The following is an 11,968-nucleotide window of genomic DNA, read 5'->3' on the forward strand; positions in this document are numbered from 1 at the left end:
TGCTTGAAGAAGACAAAAGAATTTTGGAAAATAGTTTGGAAGAAAAATTAGTAGAGCTATCCAAGATCTCAAACATGCAATTAGACACCTTGAGCCAAATGATGAATGCTCATCATGAGTTGAATGCCAAGGACATTGAAATAACTACATTAAAGTTACAGAATGAACAACTGCAAAATGACCTGAAAAGAGAAAAGGAATTTGCTGAAAGTTTCAACAAGCCAAATGAAGCCATCAAGTACTTTGAGCAACTAATGAAATCTACTAGATCCAGTAAAGATACATCAAGATTGGGCTACATGAGCACTAAAGAAGGAGAATCATCCAATGTTGCTAAGGAAAGAAACAATAAAGGTAAGAATTCTAAACCTACTTGTCATCATTGTGGTAAGAAAGGACATACAACCAATGTTTGCAAGAATAAGAATACTAGTCAGAATGCTAAACCCAAGAACATGAATCATTGCTACAACTACAACAAACATGGTCATCAGGTACATGAATGTAGAACCAGAACCATACATGCACCAAAATTTGAAGGACACTACTACAATTGTCAAAATTTTGGACATAGAGCCTTTGAATGAAAATCCAAGTCCGCATGGTCATCAAACACATCAACAAAGGAAAGAAGTTATAAAAGCTCCTTTAATTGGGATTACAGTACAAGACATAGCTATCATTATTGTCAAGAATATAGACACATCCATTAGAATTGCATAAGAATACACTTCAATGGTAACTAAAAAAGATGGTTAAGTCAAACTATATTCTTTAGCTATTTGAAGACTAGTCATATCAGCAAGCATTGCCCAACAAGGACAAAGGCACCTAACTCAGAGTTTAGCAAAGGAAAAGGAAAGGTAGATGTTGAACATATCAGAGGAGAGATGAAAAAAACATGGAGAAAGAAAGATGGATGCAACACATCAAATGAAGGGATCACTTCACCTGATAGGTCAAGTGGTCACATCTCATCAAACTAAGAAAAATGAGATATGTGGGACTGATATTTAAAAAAAATTATCATACGTTAGTTCCAAAAGAATTTATTACTAAAATAGATGTATTAGCATGAAGAAAGATGCAAGATGATAAGGAAAATGCAAGGTCAAATCTTTAAGTTTACATATTACTGTCAAATGTGAAAAGTCCTCTTCAATTGACAAGTAAATCCTAGTGCATGTCACACTATTAGCCAAAGTTAGTGGAAGCCAAGTCAACAGTAGTTGTTGAGTGAGGGAAATTTCTATAGGTGCTGAGTAAGGGTAATTCTTGTAGCTTCTAAGTGATGAGAAAACCAATGGATGTCGAGTGAAACAAAAATTACATTGAAGCCGAGTTTACAATTATACATGTAATATGCAATAAATGTTATATTTTGAAAGGGTAAAAGGGTGAATTTCACATATTTTTCATTATTACAAACATAGAGCAAGAGTAGGTAGAGTGAAGAAGTGATTTACAAGCTATTCTTCACTTGCCAAGCTATGCAATTTACACATGTGTTAAAACCCTAGTTTGCATAATGGCCTCAAGTTCTAAAATCCAAAGTAGAAGGAACCATTCAAAGTTAAATTACTTAGCAACAAAGTTAAACAACCAGATTTATGGCCATACCAGAAGTTGCATACAAGAATGATCCAGTAAGTGTGTTATCTATTAATCGGCCCAAGGTTGTTATGGTTCAAGACGTGAGAAAATGTTATCATTGCAAAGCATAAGGGATTGGAGACATGGAAATTAGAAAAGCATAGGATAGATTATGCAAAAATGGAGTGTTGAAGGAAGAATTTAAAATTGTAGAAAGGAAGGGTCTAACCCGTGCCCTAGATTTTCCAATAGTCTTCAAAACTGAATGGATCAAGATTGTTCTAAGCAGAATACATGATGGTTGTCCAGGGCTAGAAGGTGGACCCATCAAACTTTTAAAGAGGATTATACATAGGTTTATTGGATACCCAAACCTAGATTGGCCTAAAAAATTGAGGAGCAATTCAATAGAGGTGACTGAGTGAAATATAAGAGCCAGGTGGAACAAGCGAGGGATGACTATTGGCACTATCAAAGATCCACTTCTTGAATTTTTTGTTAGATTCATATCACACAAATTCTATTATTCAAGCCAAATAAATAGTGTTCCATGTATAGAAGTTGATGTAGGCTATAAGATAGTCAAGAAAGATCATACTTATGATCTTGCAGAACTCTAGTTGCAACAAATAATGGAGAACCTAAGAGAAATAAGGATGTCCAATAGTGCTCAATGTAAGTTTGGTTCCATATTGATTTGTATATTTTTCTATGTTCAAAATGAATTCCCATCTTTTGGTAGAGTAGGATGGAAGACCAATAGGTTAGTTTCTATGCAAAGAAATGATTATATTGAATAAATGGGAGAGAATTTTGAGTTAGTAATGACTAGTTACTTTGAAGACTTCAAGCAGTCCATGAAACAGAGACTAAGAATTCTTGTTTCCCTAGTGGATAAATATTACAATGATATTTGTTTTCTAGTAGACATTGATTGCACCTTCATTCAAGGTTAGTACCTAGAGTTAGAAGGTTAAGGCCTATAGGTTATGAAATAAACATTGATGAAGCTTCAACTGATATCACTACATTTCTTGCTAAAGAAGTTGACAAAACTGCTAATTTTTTTGGTAAATATGATGTTGTCAAATAAAAGGTTGAGATGGAATTAAAGATAGCATCAACCTTGAAGAAGAAAGAAAAAATGGTGAAGAAACTCGAATCCAAGTTTGGAGAAGGCAATGATGGAGAAGATGATCAAGAAGAAGAAGAGGAAGAAGAGGTACAAGGTCAAGAACCTCTTGCTTTGACCCAAGGCATGGGTGAGGTTCAAGAAGAAGAAGGTGTTGAGGGAGATGATGCCTAGGAAGCACCAACTAAGTTACAAGAAAAGAAACAAAAAATCAAGACACAACCAATTTCATAAGCTAAGGCTAAGAAGACTACAAAGCCTAGTATAACAAAGCCTACAACTCTAGCAACTAGAGCCACTACAAGGGCAACTACTCAAAAGGCAAAGTAGGAAGCCAAATAGAAAACTATGGAAACATAGCAGTGTGGTCTTGTGTAGAAGAAACCTATAAGAAAATATGTAGCACAACTAGAGTCAGATGATGAAAAGATGGAGTCAGAGGACACAAGCCAATCCAAAATGGTAAGTCATGCTCCCAAATCTGATCTTGAAAACATTTGTGATAATGTTAGAGATAATGCAAATTTGACTGGTTTAAAAAACATTGAATTTGGTAGACTGAGTAGAAAAGATCAAAACATGGTTGAAGAGTTTGTATATGCCATGATGGAAAAATTCAAGAACACCCCTCTTGAATTTGATAAAACAATGCCTAAAGATTTGCATTTAATTTTTGAGAATAAATGGCACTATTGCTTGAATATGGAGAAGGAAATAAGAGAGTCTACATTGGCACAAGTGATGCTAAAATTATCAAAATGATAGATAACTAATGAAAATAAGAAATATGGTAGTAGATTTACACCAAATTACAAGGCATTCAACATTTTGAGGAATAAAATTGAGGATATTGTGAAGAAATCCACACAAATATGGAGATTAATATATGGATTGACAACTGTAAAAGAAGGAGAAGCAGATCCCTTTGAGGGAAGGAATAATGAGGAAGAAGGTGAGGACAAGGAGGAAGAAACAACAAAAGAGAAAGAAGAAACTACAATGGAGGATATAGAACAAAAGAAAGATGAGGTGGCAACAGTTGATGAGCAACACATAGAACAGAATGTGGAAGATTCATAATTGCCAGCCATGAGCCCTCCACATGACACAAACACAACTATAGAGAACATTAAAGTGAAATATATTCTTGAAAAATCTCCTTAGAACATCAATCCATTAACTACAAAGGATTTTGAAAATATACTTGACCTATCCACTTTACAAGAAAATCTATGCGAAAATCCTATATTGGTCAGTATGGATGAACTACAAAAGGTTGTAGTTGACATAACAAGAGACAAGGTGACTACATAAAAACCATCTACCACCATCCCTGTAGTTACCAGTGCTCAACCATTGACACAAATAGAGGATAAATCTCTAAAGGTTGACACTACTACGAAATTTGATGAAGTTCAAATTGTAGAAGAAAAGGAGCCAACAAAGAAACAAGCAGGACATACAAATGTTTCTGTACCTACTGCACAAACTCAAACTAGATTTAATGAAGACAAGGACATACCCAAGGAGAAGGAACAAGAAGCCATTTAGACATTGGTAAAATTACCAACAACTAGCACTCCTACTAAATTCCTTCAGAGGTCAAGCACTGATGCAATACCATTCCAAATTTCAGCACTAGGTTCCAGCTCATCAAAAGTTGCTAAGGTATTCCACTATGGTGATGCACTATTAGATGAAGACATAGTGATACCAAAATATGATACTGAAACAATAACTTTAGAGAAGATAAATATCATGCAAGAAGCATTGGAAAGAAATAAGAATCAAGAGATACTCAGGAAGGAGTATAAATAGAGGCAAGCACTTCAAGAGATCAAAGGCATCCTTTTAGATACATTTAGCTTGCAAACACCTGATGAATCAAAGCCCATATTAGAACAATTATCAAAACTTGTTAAACATGTGACAAATGAAGACCAAGAAACCAATGTAAAACTCATGGAATGGTCTAAAAAGAAATTTCATGGAAATGTCAATGAGAAGATATCTAGTAGAATAGCACTATCACAAGTTGAGTTGGCTAACAAAATAGAGAAAGTGAAGAAAGTACTTGAGAATATATTCTCACTATACACAAATTTTGTGACCCCACACTCTTCACACAAGAGACAAGCCATAAAATTTTTAGTCTAGAAAGGAATTTGAAGATTTTAGGCATGCAACTACCTCAAAATCCAACTCAAAGTGAGAAGCACTTTCATTCAACGTTTCATACACAAAATCAACTAGTTGTGTTAACAAAAAAAAATGCTAACATTAGAGCCAAGTTGATTAGTATACAAGCCTCCCCTACCCCCCATATGGAAATACTCTAGAAAGAACTAGCCTATGCAGAAGTAGTGTTAAAGAAAGACCCCAATCTTTTAACACTAGATGATCTAGTCCATCTTGCAGCAAAGACAACCATCCAAATCAGTCCTTAGATGTTGCATTAGACAACTAGGATGTTGCTTTAAAGATCATAATGGAAGTCCACAAGAAATTCTTGGAAAAATTCATAATTAGTCTATACACCCTTTGACATTAGTGTCAAAAAAGGGGGAGAAAAATATGAAAGGGGGAGATAATAGATAACTCAAAAAGGGGGAGAGCAGACAAATGGAGAGTAGACAAAAGGGGAGCAACCAGATAGAAATATAATATCAACATGAAGCAAATTTACTCAAAGAAGAGAAGAAATTTTTAGATACAGAATGGGCACATTAACTCAGGGGAATTTACACAAATTTTGAGCAAAATTTTGAGGTATATGAGTCTATTACAAAGTTTTGAGAATTTTGAAGTTTTGTACATATGCCTTTATTATACTTGAAGAAATTAGACTTGTTATGTATAGTTAAGTGTTTTTTCCACTCATGTCAAAGGGGGAGATTGTTGATCTCAAATTGGTTTTGACAATTGAGTGTCAACACACTTAAGACATTCACTAAGTTCATGCTGAACTAGTAACACATGCTAAGTATAATATGCATAGATGCCAAGTTGTAATGAGTGCTGAGTCACTCATATGTTGAGCAGTTCAAGTCTTGAGTGAAAAATTGATGCCGAGTAAGTTCAAGTGTCGAGCAAGAAAAAATTATAGTAAGTGTCGAGCATTAGTATTATCAAGTGCTAAGTAACACATAATGGCCCTAGTTGTTTGTGATGACACAAACAATTATGTAAGCTATTTTTGAGACTACTTATGGATAGATCTCAAAGCTTTGAAGATAAGATCAAATCTATTTGGATTCCCTATGTGATCAACATGCAACCAATCAAAAAATGGAAGGAATTGAGTGGGAAAAATGAATGAATCTCAATCATAGATTCATGCCTAACCCTAAGCTACCAAAGTATTTTTAAAGGAGACAAAGCCCCACAATTTAGTGAGAGAGAGTATGAGTGAATATGTATATGAGGAAGTGATGTGAGTGGAGAATTGAAGGAGGTGAAAGGGGTGAATTGATTAGTATACATTCAAGGTGACTGAGAAGTGTGAAAGAATTGTAGAATTAATTTGCAGAATAGAGGAGAAACTATACAACATTGCTACAACAGATTGAGAGGATCAAGATGGACAAAATTTCAATCTAAAATCAATAAGGTAAAAGTTATAAGTATATTAGATCATACATCCTACTATTAATTTCTAACAACTATATCAATAGGGTGAAATCCTTTGGACTAAGGTTGATTTAACAGTCATCGTAAAATCCTTTAATAGCTGGGTAACATTACAAGTGAGTGTTCTAAAGTCCTTTAGCTAAGCACACTTTTAAGAGGGTGTTAAAATCCTTTAAATGGGTGGGATCTAACAATCCTTTGTAATCCTTTAATAGGGAAGCCTTTCATAGGGTAGGTCATGAGAATGGTCAAAATATGTAACCTTAATAGGTGAACTTTATTGTTGTAGTAGTGAAGAATTGTGGGTGTCATCCCCACCCTAGTTTTACCTTCTCATTGGAGGGTTTCTAGGTAATCATATCTAGTGTCAAGTGTTTATGTGAATGCATTTATTTTACATGTTATTTCAATATGTTAATGCATGCATTGTTTTAAAGTTAAAAGTATTATTGGTTAGAGATTAGTACTTTTGATTCACCCCCCCTCAGAAGTATACATTTCCTATTTGTATTTCCAACAATTTATTTATTAATTTATATTAAATTATTAATATTATTATTATTATTTTTTATTAGTAAATGACTGAAGCCTTGTATTATATTAAATAATAAAAAAGAGTTGTTATAGAAATCTTCATTCAAATGGGCACTGGTAGGAAAGAATAGAGTAAGAAAACCTCTAGTCTTGCATGGGACCAAAGTCCTATATTGTACATTTTAAAATGGGCACACCCCAATATAAATATATTTTTTCTTACAAATTTATACAAATTTTGGTGTATCATTATACATCATAAATAAAATCAAAGCATGGGGAACTTAATACTTGAGGTAAGAAACATGCTCAAAGGAGTGAAAGACCAACCTTAGTTTAGAGATCATATTAGCATCTGCAAGACACACACAACTAAACTTCGAATAGGGGATGAATAACCAAAATATATATATATTTGAGGGAAAATAATAATATGTGAGGTAAAAACCATATAACAAATTTAGAAGATCGTCAAATTAAGCCCTTTAATAATGATTCCCTTTCCTTCCTATTCTAAATTGTCCTTATTACAAATCTCCACACTTTTATTGTTAATTGAATTCATAAATTTAAACTATCTAATATTAGGACTAAGTTTTGAGTAGTAATGGGCCTAATCTAGACTGATGAAAATTAACATTATTCTTATTGTTGCACCTAAACTAGTCATTGCTATACTTATGCTTTATACATTCTGCTTTCTTTCTATTCGTGACGTAAATTTGACATCATTGATGGTTTATAATTAGCTTAAAGGGTTCTAATAGAGCCTATTCTATTCTAGTTTCCTTTTGATTACTTTTATTGAACTTATGATTATTGTTCTAGTTTGTAGGATCAATATATATACTTACTAGTTGTTAGTAATTGTTGTAGCTATAAAATCTCTACATCACCCACACACACACACACACACACATATATAACTCAATTCCAATGCCCCTTACATTAAAATTGCCAAATCCAATTTTTTTAATTGGTAATTTCAAAAAAACTAAAAAACTATTTTAATATATATGTATAAAATTATTATAGTAAATTTATTTACTATATATATATATATATATATATATATATATATATATATATATATATATATATATATATATATATATATATATATATATATATATATATATATAAACCAATTTACATAATAGATCTAATAGGAAAAATATGAATAACCAATCAAATTTTGATCGCTTTTCCAAACCCTACCTGAATCAAAATACGAATCTCTAAATTTACAAAAACAAGGGTTTCCAATCTTCAATTCATTTATAGATGTTTCCAAAATGAAGAACAATAAATTCACAAATAAGGGTTTCAAATCTTCAATTAAATTTTGAATACTGGCCCACAACAAACATAGAGAAGACAATAATTTCAAAGAAAGAAACTACTATGCAAAACCCACAAAATCCTACCTAGATCTAATGCTCTGTGCATCTTCTCAAAAATTGGCTCCTCCAAATCTTTGTGTGGAGAAATGGGCTCTAATTTCTTAATAAAGAGCTTTCTCCAATTAGGGTTTCAATTTTGCAATCACACAAAACCTTTTACTTTATTTATTTTTATTATATTTTAATTTCATGTGCAACCTTTTGCATTTTAATTAAAATAAAACTTTATTAAATTTATTCTTCCTTTCTTTTATTAAATCACAAGACACCTTTAAATAAAATATTTATTACTTTAACTAATAATCATATTTAGAGTTTATTATAAAAATGAAACTCCTAAATAAATTATTATTAAATTAAATAAATATAATTACACCAAAATTAGAACTTTAATTAAATCTTTAAATTTAATTCTTTCATTTAATTAATTTCTCAATTACTTAAATATAATTAAATATTGATTTTTCTTTATAAAATTTTCATTAAATTAAATTATTAATATTCTTTTAATTTGATTTAATTATAACTAAAAATCATAACAGACCCACAAAACTAAATACGAAAACATAATTTAAAGAACAAAGTACTAAACCAAACTCAAGGGTCAAAACCATGAATTCATGTCACTTAAAGGGTAAATAACTTAGATACTTGTCCTATTTTCTAGGACAATTGGCTTGGGGTTAGGATTTGGACTCAAGAATTATTTCCCCTCTTTTACCATTGAGATACTACTATAGGGCATGCTCATCCTGGCAATTCAGGGAAGTCAATGCTTGGTACCTATAATCTACATAAAATCTAAGCATGCACATACACATATAATCTAAACTAAAGAGGCAATGGCATGGAGTGGTGCATCATGTAGATCTCAAGTAGTAGGTGAATAGGACTCTGTCCCTCAACCACATTATAAATGTCAATCATAAAGTAAAACATCCAAGTACACCATATACATGCAAGTATGAGGTAAGTAACCATAGAAAATGGATATAAAACATCCATATATCTATCATCATAAAATAACTAAAATCACTATATGAACATACATATATCATCATCGAAAGAATAACCGTAATACTTGAAATAACTATGTATTAAGTAGCTTATCAAATATATCATTTCAATAAAAAATAACATCTAATCAAATTTGATAACCAAGTACCTCTAATCATAATACTGGCTTGAAGAGTTTGACAATAAAAACATGAAAATCAAACTAGGGGTAGACATTACGAACAATAGAAAATTATGACACCAACTAGAAGTATCCCATCTTAGGCTTGTAATGAGAAAGTAATGTAATGCAAGGCAAGAGAATCCCTAAAAGAGATGTCCCAATCCCCATTAAATAACCACATAATAGATACAATATAATAATGCAAGATCCAATACCAATTACAACACTTTTTTCATAAAATAACTATTTACATGCAATGTGCCTGGTTATAAGGCTTTTTGGGTTTTCGGCCAAATACAATAGCAATTACAAAAAAAAGTTCTACAAGATCCCTTAAGATCTAACCCAAATCCTAGCTAGTCTAGATCCACACTCTGGTAGAAACCTCCAAGGAAGATCTAAGCTTGTACTAGCAAGCCCACTAAGTAATCTCCTTATTTCTCAAGCCTCAACTACTAGCCCTTCTCAAAGTTCACTCCTTTGCTTAAGACTCCACAAGACCCCCCTACTTATACCCAACTAGGCCATAGGTTGGCCTAGTATGTTACAAATTAAATAAGCTCTTGCATTAAATGCACATTTAAGCCACAAGTCAACTTACAAAAAAGAATTAAATGCATACAACTGAATTAAATACCAAGATCAACTCACAGTAGAAACCGAACATAGATAACTTGGGAAAATCCAAAACCAAGATATGTCTAAGCATCAAAAAACTACTACCGAGTATCAACAAATATTAGGTTCACTTGACACATGAAGGAACACTAGGTTAACATCAAAACTTGGTTAACATTGTAAACTCGGTTAACATTGAAAACTCAGTTAACATTAATTTTGGTTAACATTGAACTTGGTTAACACTAAACTCAATTAATATTGCTTGGTTAACACTAAACTAAGTTAACATTGAACTTAGTTAACACTACTTGGTTAACATTGAACAAATGAGCAAGATTACAAGACAACCTAGGATTCTCTTGGATCAGACACCCTAGGTGCAAAAATATGTTCTCAATTGCTAGAAGAACATCTTTTGGGATTCACCACATAAATCCCAAACTAGTTTTGTACATACATATTCTCTAAGTCTTCAACTTGCACACTCTTTCCCTTGTTCCACTTTTGCTTCTTCACATCCATCCTTGGTGTGTTATAGGTTTTCTTTCCACACTGATCTTTAAGCTTCTCAAAATCCTTTATCTCAACTCAGCTACCAATACTCAAGTTCCTCCTATTGATTTCTTCATTCTATAAAGAAATCATGGAATTCTTCCTTCCTCCTTTCTCAATAGTAATCACATTCTTAACACAATCATGCATAGCCCTACAATCATACTACCAAATTCTAGCAAACAATATGTGACAACTACTCATGTCCATAATATCACACAACACTTGATCCTTATACTACCCAATCTAAAAGTCAACCAAGCATTGCTCCCTCACTTCTAAAGCATGTTCGTTTTGCAACCAACCAATCCTATAAGGACAAGGATGTCTCAATCTTCTCAAACCAAGTTTCTGAACCATCTCCTAAGAAATAAGGTTGTCAATACTAGCACTATCCATAATCACATTGTAGACTTTACCATAAGACTTACAACGAGTCCTAAAAATTACTCCTCTGACAAGATTCTAGTATTTGCTAACTGACCACTACTCGTCAAGCCAGATAAATTCTCTCCTTTCTTAGGTTCAAAGATATAATTTTTAGCCTCATTCACAACATAAACTCTTTTGTCACTAGCTTTAGGGAATTCATAATCTCTATGTCCTTCTTCATGACATTTGAAACAAGCACCCTTAAACTTATGTCTTCCTATCTTTGTATTCTAATTAATAGGTTTTGGTTCATCTTCTGTACTCAGTTTAACCTTTACCAAGTAGTCTTGCTTCTTCTTCCCTTAGGAACTACCTTGATTCTTCCTCTTCAACTTGTCTTCTACCTTTAGGGCATACTAATAAGCATCCTCAACTGAAGCAATATTTAGCCTACAAACTGCATCCTGGATATTAAATCTCAAGCCATTAATATATCTAGCCACCTTCTCCTTAGACAATTCTCTAAGTCCAGACCAATTAGTCAACTTGTAGAACTCCTTTGTATAATCTTTCACAGTCATATGTTTCTACTTTAAATTCTACAATCCTTTAAAAAATCAAGTTCATAATTAGCAAGAATGGATTTATCATTTAATTTAGTCACCATCAACCTGCATGTAGTGATCTTCATTTCACCTTCCTTTTCTCTATCTTGTTGGAATTCTTTCCACCAAAGAGTATCATGTACCTTCAGCTTAGTCTATGCCAACTTCACTCTAAGTGAATCTCTAATATACTCTAACTCAAAGTAGTCATCCAATTCACCAACCTAATCAATGAGGTGTTTAGGATTAAAAGTACCTAAAATTTTAGAAACATCCATCTTATGCTTCAACTTCAATTGAGATCCAAATCTAGCAAACTGACAAGCCGTATCTCCTATAGGTCTCT

This window comes from Cupressus sempervirens, chromosome 8, assembly GCF_028749045.1.
Source record: "Cupressus sempervirens isolate cs-2001-9-10 chromosome 8, ASM2874904v1, whole genome shotgun sequence".
NCBI lineage: Eukaryota > Viridiplantae > Streptophyta > Pinopsida > Cupressales > Cupressaceae > Cupressus > Cupressus sempervirens.